Source organism: Ambystoma mexicanum, chromosome 6q (genome assembly GCF_040938575.1).
Source record: "Ambystoma mexicanum isolate Mex_15411 chromosome 6q, UKY_AmexF1_1, whole genome shotgun sequence".
In the NCBI taxonomy this organism is placed as follows: domain Eukaryota; kingdom Metazoa; phylum Chordata; class Amphibia; order Caudata; family Ambystomatidae; genus Ambystoma; species Ambystoma mexicanum.
The window spans coordinates 1,493,001,696-1,493,015,968 of record NC_090937.1 but is presented as its reverse complement, the minus strand read 5'-3'; positions in this window follow the sequence as shown (position 1 = coordinate 1,493,015,968).

Sequence of the window (14,273 nt, the reverse complement as noted above, 5' to 3'; positions counted from 1 at the left end):
CTAATAGAAAAAATCAAAAAACAAAGGAATCCAAAAACTAATGTAGTCCAAAGAAAAATAATGGGGGGAGAAAATAAGGAAAAACCATTGCCACATGGTGAACACAAATATAAATCCAACAGCTGTTTTCCAAATACCAAACTATGTACAAGAATATCCCAGGGTCCATGAGCCCAACACCATAAATGAAACCTACTACTACTAACTAATGAAAAAAATATATACAGAAAAGTGGCCATTGTCCGAGCGGTCCAAAAAAAACTTAAAAAATAAAGGAAACCTAACACTAACTAACTAAAGAACTATATACAATGGCAGCGGGCAAGTCCTGCGGCTCACTCTGTGATGTTGCCGGCCATGGCATCATCGAACTCCATGTCGATGTCCCGGAGGCGGGACTCTGTCCTGGCCCCGAGGTCTCGCAGGGACAACCCCGTGTCCACCTCAAACTCCCTGCGAGCTTCCTCGAGGCACTCAGCCCGCCTCAACGCCCGACGCATGGAGAACTCCGCCCTGACCATGGTGAGCCGCTCCTCTTCCGCCCGCTGCCGCTCCGCACCTATCCGCTGGACCAACTGCTCCCACACGGAAGACACTGCCATCCCAGGGTTCTCCTGCCCTCCGGCCGATGCCTGCCCCTCTGATCTTGATGGCCCCGAGCCATGATGCCTCCCACGTCGAGCCTGCTGCTGCCTCGGACGCCACTGCCTCTGCCAGCACGACGGCATCCAGGCTGATGGAATCCACCGATGCCGTCGTGCACGTGCCCTGCCAGATGATGCCGGCACATCCTCCATCTGCAGGGGGACAGTTGCTGGTGTGTCCACCCCTGCTGGACCTTCGACTCCCGACTGTGTCAGGGATGGGGTCCCCACCGAGCTGGCTGCGTTGGTCGGGGCAGGTCCACAGGGGGCCCTGGTGGCATCTGGGCCGGAAGACGGCATGGAGCACGACTGGTGCATAGCCCCCACAGAGGAGGAGAGGGTCGCCAGAAGGCCACACACATGTAGGAAACCCCCGACCATGGCGGCTCCCAAATGGTTCACGTACGCACGGTGCTCTTCGTGATGATGTGCATGCTCCTCCCGGGAAGCACGAATGCCAGCCGTGCGCAACGCGACACCAATCAGGACCATCTCCACACGGCCAGGGGTCCCCTCGTCCGCAGGTAGAGGAGTGTCAGATGACATGGACATCTCCCCTACCTGCGGACGGGCCTGGGATGGGGCATCCCTGCTGGTGCATGGTGGTGCAGTCACAGTGTCAGGGACAGTGACATGCACAGGCACCTCCACGGCGACCTGTGCTGCCTCCTGCCCCTGGCCCTGGACTGCACCACTTGCACCAGCGGGGATGCCCCCACCAGGCCCCATGTGTGGCTCAGTAGCGGCCTCCTCCCCCTCTGTGGAAACCACCAACCTGGATGTCTCCACGCCGTCTTCCGCCGGAGCAAGCCCCTGTGGGGGCTCACCCACCCCTTCCGCTGCAGCCGTGGCGGCATCCCCGCCGCTCTGCTCCACAGCGCCTTCTCCGCCCTCTTCTTCACTTGCCACTGTGTAGAGGGAGACATAGAACACAAGCATCAGGGTACTGTACAATGGTCCCCTAGACAGGAAGCAACAGCAGATGAGTGGCACTGTCATAGATCACTTCCATCATGTCCCTCCACAACACATGGGTCAGTGCAGGCAACACACATACAGTAACAGGTATGGCGCAGGCCATGGACATTGGCATACATGACCAAGGGACTCATGATTCATACAATGTTGGTTTCAAACTCACATGCATCATGGGTCTTTCCATCACATGCACACACCTCACTGTAGTTCCATCCATCTGGCCTCGTGCACCACAGACGCAGTGGATACAAGGATGACTAGGCTGCATCATTGAATCTGAACATTGTCACAGACATGTGTCATGCATCCATGGCGGTTACAAGTCACAGACACGCAGGTCAGACACACACACATGGACACCATACGTGTACATGGGACCAGCACCCATCCCTCACCCCCACCCATGTCCAGGAACAGAGACTGCCATGCTTCCATGTGTCCATTCCGCACAGAGCCCCCCATGTTGCAATAGAACACATCACTGTACTCACATGCCTGACCATGATGTCCCTGCACACACACATACGTACATGGCCTATGTCACACATACAGGCAGGTATCAGACAACCAGCACACTGCAACATGCCCTGTCTCACACAGCAATGCTTGGCCACTTACCGGCCAACTCCAGATGGGTCTGCCTCCGAAGGATCTGGGCGTGGAGCGCTGGGTCTACGCGTTCCAGGACCCTCATCTGGATGTCACTCAGGTGTGCCCGGCCCCCCTCCACGAGGCGCCGGGCCTTATTGAGGGTCCTGGACCTCAAGTCCTCCCAGCGCTTCTTGATGTGCTTGATGTCACAGGTTGCCACCCCCTCCGCGTTGATGGCAACCACTACATCGTCCCAGATCCTCTCCCGTCCTTCCTTGTTGGCGCGTGGTCTTCCGAAGAGGGCATCATAATGCCCCAGGACATGCTCCACCAGGACACCAACTTCCTTCTCACTGAAGCTGGTGGCCCTCTGCCTCTCTGGCTGGGGGTCGCCACTGGTCTCAGATGGTGCTTGCCCCGACATGGCGACCCCCGAGGCAGGCGTGGGTGGGCAACTGGGTCCTGAGGCTGGGCTGTGGAGCGATGGTATCCCAGTCGGGAGTCTACTGTTCCAGCAGGGGTGGACACAGCAACTGGACCCCTGCAGATGGCTGATGTGCAGGCACCAAATGGCAGGGCACGGTGGCAGCAGGCAGGCAGGCAGGCAGGCAGCAGCAGATGGCACATGGGAGGCTGCTCGGGGCACTGGGGGGCAGTGATTCGGCCTTCTGGGCAGGAGCGTGGTCTTCCGTGTGTATTCGCGTGGCCAGCTTGATACGGAGTGATTTGGCACGTGAAAAATCTGCATGTCAGCGTGTAATTCGAGGAAAGGCCCTTAGCGCGTAAGCGCGTCTGCACGCATACGCATTTTCATTGGACCAAAGGCCCTCAGCGCGTGAGCGCGTCTGTGACGTGACGTGCGAGGGTGTATCCCTCATTGCACGTGACGACAGAACACACGTGGATTTCAACCAATCGCGTGTGAAAGTTCACGGCACCCCGGAACACACGTACCCAGGCTAATCGCGTGTAGAATTTCTCGTGCACCCCTGTAATACACGTACCCAGCCCAATCGTGTGTGGAACAACCCGCGCACCCGGAAACACACGTACCCAGGCTAATCGTGTGTGGAACTACCCGCGCACCCGGAAACACACGTACCCAGGCTAATCGCGTGTAGAATTTCTCGCGCACCCCTGTAATACACGTACCCAGCCCAATCGCGTGTAGATTTTCTCGCGCACCCCTGTAATACACGTACCCAGCCCAATCGCGTGTAGATTTTCTCGCGCACCCCTGTAATACACGTACCCAGCCCAATCGCGTGTACGCTCGCTCCCCTCCAATCACACGCGATGACACCCGAATACGGGAAACACGTGCACGGCAAAAGACGTGCACAGGCGTCAACGAGTCCGCCCACACGGAGGCGTCCCGCGGACAGCATAAAAGTGCGCGCAAACAACAAACGCGTATATACAGCGACGATGAATGCCCCATTTGTTGCTGCACTGATCGTGGGACACCGCAGGAGGAGGAGAATAGCCAGGGCACACATTTTTGCACCACGGACAAGCCTTTTTGGGATGCCTGACGACCAGGTCTACGGCAGGTATAGGTTTCCACCCCATATCATCCTAGACCTGGTCAGGGAGTGGGAAGATGACCTCACATCCCCCACCCTTTGCTCCCAAGCATTGAGCCCCTTGGAGAAGCTGCTCAATGTCTTGCATTTTTTGCCCACTGGGTCGTTTCAGCGGACCACTGCCATAGTGGGGGGGGTCTCACAGGCCACGCAGTCACGCTGCCTACACCAGGTACTGGCAATCATGACAGCGCACCCCTCAGTCCACAGGCACATATACATGCCCAGAACACCCGCAGAAAGGCAGGCCGTTGTCCTGGATTTTTACAGGGTAGCACACTTCCCCAAAGTGCTCGGTGCCATAGATTGCACCCATGTGGCCCTACGTCCACCTAGGGCCACTGAGCACATCAACCGAAACCGCAAGCACTGGCATTCCATCAATGTACAGGTGGTATGCGATGCAAAGGGAATCATCACCTCTGTCTATGCAAACTACCCTGGCTCCACCCATGACAGTTTCATATACAGAATGTCCGCCCTGAGCCGGGCCCTGGAAGCTGGGCAGCATGGCGACACATGGCTCCTAGGTCAGTACAAATGCCCTTGCACATGCATGCAAGTCACACACAGACAAATATCCCAACCCTAATAATCTCAATTATTATCACCTCCCCAGGGGACAGTGCCTACCCTCTGAGCAAACACATGATGACGCCAATCCGGAACCCCACCACACCACCCCAGGTAAGATACAACACCGCCCATATTGCAACCAGGGGCATAGTGGAGCGCACATTCGGAGTGCTCAAGTCACGTTTCCGCTCCCTTGACCGCTCTGGTGGGCAACTACTCTATGCACCACCAGTAGTGTGCAGGATCATTGTGGCAGCATGTGTCCTGCACAGTGTTGCAACACGGCAGGGCGTCCCGGTGGACATGGTGGTGCCCCCACATCCCCAACCACAGGCACAGGCGCTGCCCATGGGAGGGGACAGGGTATGTGGCGAGGAAGCCCGGACCCAGCTTGTGGCCACATTTTTCACCTAAACTCCCACCCCTGCGGAGTGCACACAGGCCTGGCACATTTGCAGGTGACAATCGATGATGACAAAGTGACAGTCAACTGTCACAACCCTACCACCCTGAGATAGTTGCCATGGAAGTGCCACATCGTCTGCATCCCTAGCTACTTAAACACAAGCTATCCTGTGCAACCAAAATGCACACATATGACATGTGACATGACATGGGCCATAGACAAGTATTCCAAGGCGCAATGAGGCAGGGGGGGGGAACAAGGGAACACAGAGAACGGTACTACTAGGCCAGGTGTCATTGAGATTGTGCAAGTGCAGGGGTAGGGGGAAGGGAAAAGTGCAAGGGGAAGGGTGGGGGGGAGTCCAGTACAGGGGAAGTAGGCCAAAAAAATAATACATAGGTCGCCTGGTGGCAACTGCAAAGGTAAGTGCAGACAAGTGCTGGGAAGGGAAGGCTGTAGGGATAGAGAGACAGTACTGCAGTGCAGGGGTTGCCAGGGTGGCAGTGCAAGTGGACAGTGGCTGGGCCAGGGACCGAGGTTGGTGAGAGTGTCCCAGTAGCAGCTCCTGTGCAGTTCCAGTGAAGAATTCTGCAAGGGAGAGGCAGAGAGTAAGCAGAAGCAAAGAGGAAGGTCTTGAGGTGCTTCCAGAACTGGAGATGGTTCCCCTCAAGTTCAAGTCAGGCAGGAAGTCTGTTCCAGGGGGAGGGCCCTGCTGCGGAGAGAAACCTACCCCCAGCTAGTTGCTCTGAGAAGCGGATGACCTGGACATGCAAGGTGTGCATCACACACACCTGCAAAACAGGCCATGGCCATCACTGTCATGTCAGTCAAACCCTCCCAAACATCAACATGACATGGCAAGCAATACCCATACACCGACGCAGTAACGATAAGGTACACATTGCCATGTCCTAAATGTACAGTGGCATCGGACAATGATGCCTGACCCGGAATCAGATGAAATGACAGACCAACAAAATGTCCCACCCAAAATAAGTTGTTTCCAAATGCATTGCAACAGTCGTAGACGTAACATCACAATGAATGCCTGTCTATATGCACATTATGCATTGCAAAATCAACACTGCAGCACATGTGTGCAGTGTCTCACTCCTGCATCACACTGCTCAGCGCACAGCACAGTGAACAGCCATTGCGTGTGATGCACACCCTGAGCATCACATCTAAATGACAGACTACATCAAACATCAAATTAGGCATATACTGGAACCATAATCGGTCACAGAACATGTGCTGCCGGGACACAGTGGGCACCAGAAGGCAAACAGTGTACACGTGGATATGCAAGTGTGGGAGTACATGGAGTGCATCCGAGTGCAAGTGTGTGGTTCTGCAGGGACATACACTCCACATATGCATGTGCACTCAAGTCACCATCAGTGTTCCCTACACATCACATGTGAACATCCACCATGTGTACACCCCAGCATGTCAAACCACAACTATCCCCTCGCACCTGAAAGGAAAACACAACACATGAACAGGCATTGATCAGCAGAACACAACATGTACATAGGACAACAACATTACAATGTCAGAGTTCCCATCACACTGCAGGGCAATGCAACTATCAACAACAACCCCCCCCTCCCGCGCAAATGACCATGACCCACTGAACAACTGCACCTGGGTCATGGAGCCTCCAACCCTCATTTCCACCTGGCCACAGGATCACCTTTACCCTTCGTGTCCATCTCCCACCTTGTGTGTAAAAAGATGCCTGAACCCTCAGAATCCACACTTATTTCCAAAATCACAAAATCCAAGGCATGAAAACGAACCCAAACACCCTCCAGTAGATGACTTGACGTAGCAGTACCTCACAAACGCCAAGTACTACCACAATGATGCAACAACCAAGGTAGCACAGCAGAACAATGTCACGACAGGATGTGAGACATGTGTTTTACATGACATAGGATGATGCACCATGAATGGATGTGTACTGTTACAGGTCCCCTGTACAGGCGCGGGAGTCTCATGAAACAACCACCCACACCATGTCCCGGGTGCCTGCAAGGTCAAACTCACACAGGCCCCTGAGATCATGGTGGGGAATGAGGTTCAGGGATATGCAGTCGGGACAGGTGTAGACACACTGGATGACTGGAATGAGTGGCAGGTGAGGGGAGGAGGAATGACACATGAAACTAGGGAATGCACGAAAATGTACAACCTGCATGAACACATACACAATCCAAACAAACTTGGACATCATTGTCATGGCCTTCTGTAGTCCAGGCTCAGGAGTGGTACGAACCAACCACCCCCTCTAGGGTTTTGGCGCCTGCAAGTTCGGGGCTTACACAGGCATCCGCAACCCCAGTGGGGAAAGAGGGTCAGGGAACGTTGCTTGGATAGGCACGGGAAGCAGGAACACCGGGTAGAGGGCACAGGTTTCATAATTGCATAGGATCACGGGTGATTAGGGAAAAAAACATACCAAATCGGACCACACATACATCCATGCATCAGTACACTCCACAGCAAGCCTATGCAGGGCAGTTTGTAAGGAAAACAACAAGACACTTAGCTCTGGTTTTGAGTGCTGGCCTCCTGCCTGCGCACTCTCAGGGCCGGTTACAGGAGCACTGCAATGCTGCAAAGAGAGACACAGTGAACAACCTGTATGTGCCAATTACACTAAAACACAACACAAAACATGCCCCATAGCAACAAACTACTCTACAAACAGACAATCAGTGCTCGATGCTTCGTAACCATATATAACATCACCCCTGTGACGGGTCATGCACAGTCAATGCAGTAAGTCAGGCGCTGGTGGGTGCGTGGCAAATGGAACACCAATGTGTCACAATTCACACAACATGCAATGTTCCCTGGGTAAGCAGACAGACCCATATGGCAAGCCATGACTACAGAGCAAGTTGCGTACCACCATGACCAAAACAAAGTTGGCAGTGCATTTATCATGAAGTACGTGGAATAGACATGCACTGCACCCAAGTATGTCCCTTGCTGTATGTCCCTGTGAGCTGCCCCTTTCTATGTCTCGGAAGGCTACATGGTTGATACAAGTGCCTCAATGAACCTTGTTGTACCGCAGGGTATGTGCCACTGCCCCTGCATGTGTCCCAGACAACCCTACTATCAACAGCCATCAGTCCACAAACACATCTGAGCTGCATTGTGTGCTTCAACACCAATATTCGTCTAAGCTCACCCTCAGTGCTGTGACTAAGCCCCCATGTGCAAGTCGCCTGGTGCAAGCTTTGCTGTGTCGTGGCCCCCCTGTGCTGCTCACCTTGCCTGGAGTTCCTTGGAACATGTAAGCAGTTCTAGGATGTGGGTCTGCAATCACTGTGGCTCTGCTCGTGCACACATGTGCATGTGGGCACCAACAAACGGGTCAGGAATTCCGTCGTCCAATGGGCCATGTCTGCTGGCAAAGGTGCTCTGGTGCCTCATCCCCCTGCAGAAAGTGCATGAAACAAATGATTAATGCATCAAAGTGATCTGTGTGTGTCTCATCAGGCATCTCATTACTTGACCATGTCAGAGAGTCACATCACAAATCACACCATCAGCCCGTCTTTGACTTCCAAAGTGTGGAACACTATCTACAGCATGAATTGCAACAGGCACGTGTACAGGAAAGATATGAGACATAATACACAATGCATAGCAATCAATGTCCACATTAATCATGACACACCCCATCTAGCAAAAGCTGAACAGTGGACAATTACACCTAAATCATCCCCACTAGGGGTGTCAACACAACTCACAAAGCACCAGACATGCCACAGATATGACAGTCCAAAGCCCTTGTGTAAAATTTTGTAACACCGAACCATCCTTGCGAGCCCATGGATAAGGGAGGCAGGAGTGGCATATGTGAGTCAAGGAACCCAAGCAGCAAAAACATACACAAGACAACCATGAAGGGCCCAGCTGGAACAGACAGTGGATGCCTTCAAAAACCACAAGGCACCGCACTGTCACATGAAAGCACAATAGACTACAAATTTTAAACTAACTCAACTATTAACTAATTACACTAACTATGGAAAACCTACATTACCTATTTAAACTAACTATCAAACAGAAACTTAACTAACTAAACTAAAAGAAAAATCAAAAATGGCCACATACGACCCGGGGGGGAGGGGAGGCACCCAGGAGGGGGGAGGTACAGGGTGCTGCTCAACATCCACATGCGATGATGCTGAGCCAAAAAAAAATACCTCCATGGGCTCAACGCCTGCACAGCACGACCTATGTGGGAGATAGTTGGTCGTCCGAGTCTGGCTCATCCTGGAAAGGAGGACGTGGCACAGTAGCCTGGCCACGCCTAGCCGCAGCTTGCCCCTCGTCGGCAGCAAGTCTGCCGGACAGGTGAGCCTGGTTCTGTGTGGCGATGTTATATAGGTCTGAATGCAGAACCTCACGTGATACACGTGCTTCCTCTTGCAAGGTAGCACGTGTAACACGGAGTTCCTCCTGCAAGGCCTGGCTGGACAACCGCTGCACCTCCCGGCAAGCCTGTAGCTCAGCCGAGATGGTGCGCTCAAGCTGTGCAAACCTCTCCTCTACCTGCTGCCTCTGGGACATCATAAGGACACCCAGAGTGGATCTGAGGGAGGCATACTCCTCCCTCAGGGCATCCATGTGCGCCTCTGCGTGAGCAGCAATTGCTTGACGCAGAGACGACATTTCAGCCTGGCGTGCCCTGTCTGAGGCCGCCATGCCCAGCCTGAGCGAGCGGGCCGTGGACCGTGCCGCCTGCTGCTGGAGAAGCACCTGCCTAGCAGGGGGGAGCACAGATCAGGCCACACGCTCCATGCTGTCAGCGATGTTCTCCATTGCTGCCCCCTGCCGTTCGGAATTGGCAGTCATGTCTTGCTCCCACTCAGTATACAGCGGTTGCGCGTGGCGACCGCGTTGCCGGGCTTGACCCCTGCGGGACCCAAGGACCGGGGGTCCTCGCTGTGTTGGCACCGCCTGCGGCTGCACGACTACATGCCCCCGTCGACGTGATGTCCCAGGCACATCAGTGACTGGTGTGGAGGGTGACCCTGCGTCCCGATCCACCACGGGCGGAGGAACCAAGACTGTCTGATCCCTCAGTGCAGGTGTCGCAGACAGAGGAGTGTCCACATCAGAATCACTCACCCCTGACACATGGACTTGATGCTCATCCAACTCAACATGGACGTCAGAGTCGTCATCAAGGCTGGACTCATAGGCAGCCAGAGACAGGATGGACTGCAGCACTTGGGGGTTTTCGTGGCCTACCACCCCACGACCCCCACTAGTGCCGGGTTGATGTGGTTTTACCAACCCTGTGTCTGGCATGACAACACCATCCTCTGCATCCATTGCGTCATCACCTGAAAAATAGAGAGGAAAAGGTCACTACACATGTCAGAAGCACACAACACACACACACACACCGACAGCAAAGGCATCCGGCAGACATGTGACACACAACATATGACCTGGCATGCATGCTGGGTCTACTTTGAATAGCTACTGTGATCAGACCTGTTGAAAGGTGGCAGTTTGCATCGAAGTGGGTCTATGCAATGCTGAAAATGTGTACGCCACTCACTACCTACATGTACAAGCACTCCATGGTGTGTGCCAGGAAATGTGAAGGCAGTGCATTGTCAAATTCAGACATCACGTGAATTGTGTATTCAATGTGTACCATGTCTAGCAGCCAAGCACCCCTCCACCCCAGTACCAAAGCAGGGATGCCTAGCATGGTATCAAAAGGCTGCCCATACACCTGTGTATTGACAAGCAGTGTTGACTGGCATCAACAGCTTAATGTGATTCAAATTACAACACTGCAAATGATGCTGGGACAGTGGGCAGGACACATGATGGAAGATCCGGAGGCCGGCCACGTGTGAAGAAGACACGACAAGAGTTGGACAGAGTCATTGGCCATTGAACAGGCTGAGGCCTGTGAGCCACACAGATTGTCAGAGGCTAAACATGTGTGCAACGCAGGACTGAGCCACAGTTGACATGGGGAGGCCGATAATATGGCAGGCAATGTATGTAACCAAGGACTCATATTACAGTGATCATCCAGTCAAGGATAAATAGGGGCATGCGTGCAATGCACATGGAGCATGAATGGGCACTCATGTCCCTGCGGGACATCTGACCCATGCACAGTACAAGTGGGATACCCTGCATCGAGTACTAAGGCTGTACCACACGGCATATGTCTGGCAGTTTCTAAGCTGGAAGTTAGCATCTACACAGGACACATGAACAAGAAACTACACATTGGCAAGAATGTAGCAGACCAGTGCAAAGGTGGAACTGGGGTGCAGAGTGGCGGAGGAGGGGCAAGGGAGCATGCCCACATGGAGTCCCGCATGCAGGCAGAGGAGACATGCATGACGGTAGCATTGCATTACTTACACATCAGAACCATGTACACGTCACATGTAGCAGCAATCATGCACAACACATCCCACAAGTGAAACACACACGTCCTCAACAACTACGCATCAACACTCACTGGACTGGGCATCAAAGTCCAGCATCTCTCCCACACCTTCGACCAATTCTGGTGGTATGAACTCCGCAACGAGAGCCTCATGCGGAGTGAGTTCTTCCTCCTCTGGTGCAGGCCCACCGCCAGTCACCAGAGTCAAGTTGTAATTTGAGGCACGCTTAGCCTTAGTGCTGCGCTTGATGTCATTCCAACGCTTTTTGCACTCCTGCGCCGTGCGCACCTCATGGCCGAATGAACTGACATGTTCCGCAACATGCTTCCAGTGGGTGTCACGTTGGGCAGCCGTAGTCTGACTATTGGCACCCACTAGCATGTCACGGCTGTGTCCCCGCACGTAGTCCACGAGGAAGTCCAGTTCCTGCTTACAGAAAGGCTTCTTCCTCGACGTGCAGGAGGTCGTGGCTGTGTGTGGGGTCCCAGCCTGTGCTGCAGGTGCAACCTTCCTCCTCTTGGACTGTGGCGCAGACCCTGGCTGGCTAATGCCGCCCTGACCAGTATGGCCAGTGGGTTCGGTGGATTGAGCCGAGGGAGTGGCAGGTGGAGGGATGACCAAAGGCCTGACTTGTGTCAGTGGCAGCTGGGTGCCCACTAATGGACCCTGCGCAGCAACATCAGCTGTGGCAGGGTCATTGGGCCTCATTACGACCCTGGCGGAAAGTGACTGACCGGACCGCAACAGCGTAAATAGCGTTTCCGCCATTGCACGAAGGAGCAAAGTGCGGCTAATTACGACCCATCGGGCACGAGCATTACGCCATGGCGGAATCCGAAAGGCTGCGATGGCGGAAATGACCCCAAAACGGCCCTTACCGCCGCCGTACGCTGCACCAGGTGCAATACCGCCACCCATCTCAGCGGTCACCGTAATGAGCGGACACCGTAATGAGCGGGCACCGTAATGAGCGGGCACCGTAAATATACGGAAACGGAAGTAAAAGCATGTGGCCGGAACGGGAAACAGCACGCCGCACAACTATAAAACCGAATCCCAACACAACCATTAAAAATCCGACCCTGACACACATCCCAACCCCTTAGCAACCCCAGTTAAAAAATAAATATGGGAAAGGTAGCCAAGAAAGCGTGTGATCGCAAGCGGCAGGTCCACTTCTCCCGAGAGGAACTGACCGTGCTGACCGAGACCCTGCAGGAAAATGCCGCCGTCGTCTTCTCCAGTCAAATGACCAGGACGGCCCTTGCCAACAAGAAGGCCATATGGGCCCTGGTGGCACAGCGCGTAAGTGCGGTGGGGACAACACCCCGCACGCCACAGCAATGTCGCAAGCGGTGGGACGACCTGCGGATTCGCGTACGCAGCATACTTTCTGCGAACAGGAACATCGCCACAACTACCGGGGGGGGATCAGAGTCGCCCATCAAGTTGACCCCCTGGGAGGATATCTGCGCCTCCACCATAGGAATGGAGAGCATAGAGGGAGTCGGAGGGATGGAGAAAGGAGTGCCGACATCCGGAGAATCAGGTAGGTTGGTCAAGAGAAACAATGCGAAATCCACAAAGCACGAACATGTGCAGTACCATGTGACCCCATAGTGCAATACATACTTTGCCCTGACAGCGCCCTCTAAAAGTCAGAAAGAATAAACAAATTAATCAAGATGCCATAAACAACCCCTACATGTGCAGCATGCACCCCCTAACTGCAGGCAGCCAAATGAATGCATCCTCAATCCACACGAAAATGAGACCACCTCCAAGGCCCAGTCCCAAATCACCCTCATGTACCACCCCAATGCATATGATACGTTGCCATTCCAAATCCCACAGACCCATAACTAACGCTCGCCCCTCTTTACTCCACCACAGGGTCCGATACCAACGACGAGCAGCAGGACACCACGACCAGCACGCCTGCAAAGAGGGCCAGGACCAACGTCCCAAGAGCCTCCACCTCAGGTGCAAGGATCAAGACACGGCAGCAGCAGGAATCAAGTGGCAGCACACTGGAGGGGACTGCAACAGGCACCCCAGTAGCCAGCAAGTCCACAACCCCAGCACCACAGGTCCCCCCAAAGAACGTATCTGATGGCACTGCCTCTGGTGGTAGCAGCACCATAGGTGACACAGCTGTCATGCCAGCATGCTCCGACACGGAAAACAGTGCTGGCGACGTAGGTACCATCCATGACCTTTCCCAATCCCCCTGCATGTCCCATCCCCTACACCATGACGAAACCACGCAGGGGCACCCTGAAGACGACGACTGGCCAACCCCCACAAGTCCTGTGCCAAGCCAATATGTGTTGAGCAGCCCCCCTGTCACACCACCGCAAATGTCCATGGCCCAGCAGAGGCAACAGTCCCTCGACCTGCTGATCGAGCAACAGCAGGAAGTGTCCACGCTACTCAAGGACCATGCAAATGAATGCGGGGGTTCCAGGGCAGCCATGGAAACATCCACCGAGACACTCAGGGCACAAATAGAGAAAAGTAGTGAGAGCCTCAGGGGAGAAATGGAGAGAAGCACCGAGAGCCTGAGAGCACAAATGGAGAAAAGCACTGAGAGCCTGAGGGGGGAACTGCATGCGACGTCCAAAGACGTCTGTGCTGAACTTGCTGCTGTGCGCCGTGTGCTCTCGGAGCTCTCACAAACCCTCAGAGACATGCATGGACGCGAGCAGGCAGAGTCATCATCCGTGGCAAGTTCCGTCCAGGGCAGCCCCCAACGCAGATCTGGCAGGAACCTGCGCTCCACGGGCAGGGGTGCCCCTGATACCCGTAGAGGGGGCTTGCAATAGCGTCTACCCACGGACAGCATGCATATTTGGACACTGGTGTTGGGGGGGGAGGTAGTAGGGTGGAGGGGGTGTGTTGGGCTTCACTGGGTGGCGGGTCCATAGGGTGTATAAATCAAATCACATCAACAATACAGTACTTCATTATCATCCAATGACATGTGTGGACATTGATATTTGCGTACGAGGCCCTCATAGGCGTACAGTCCACAATG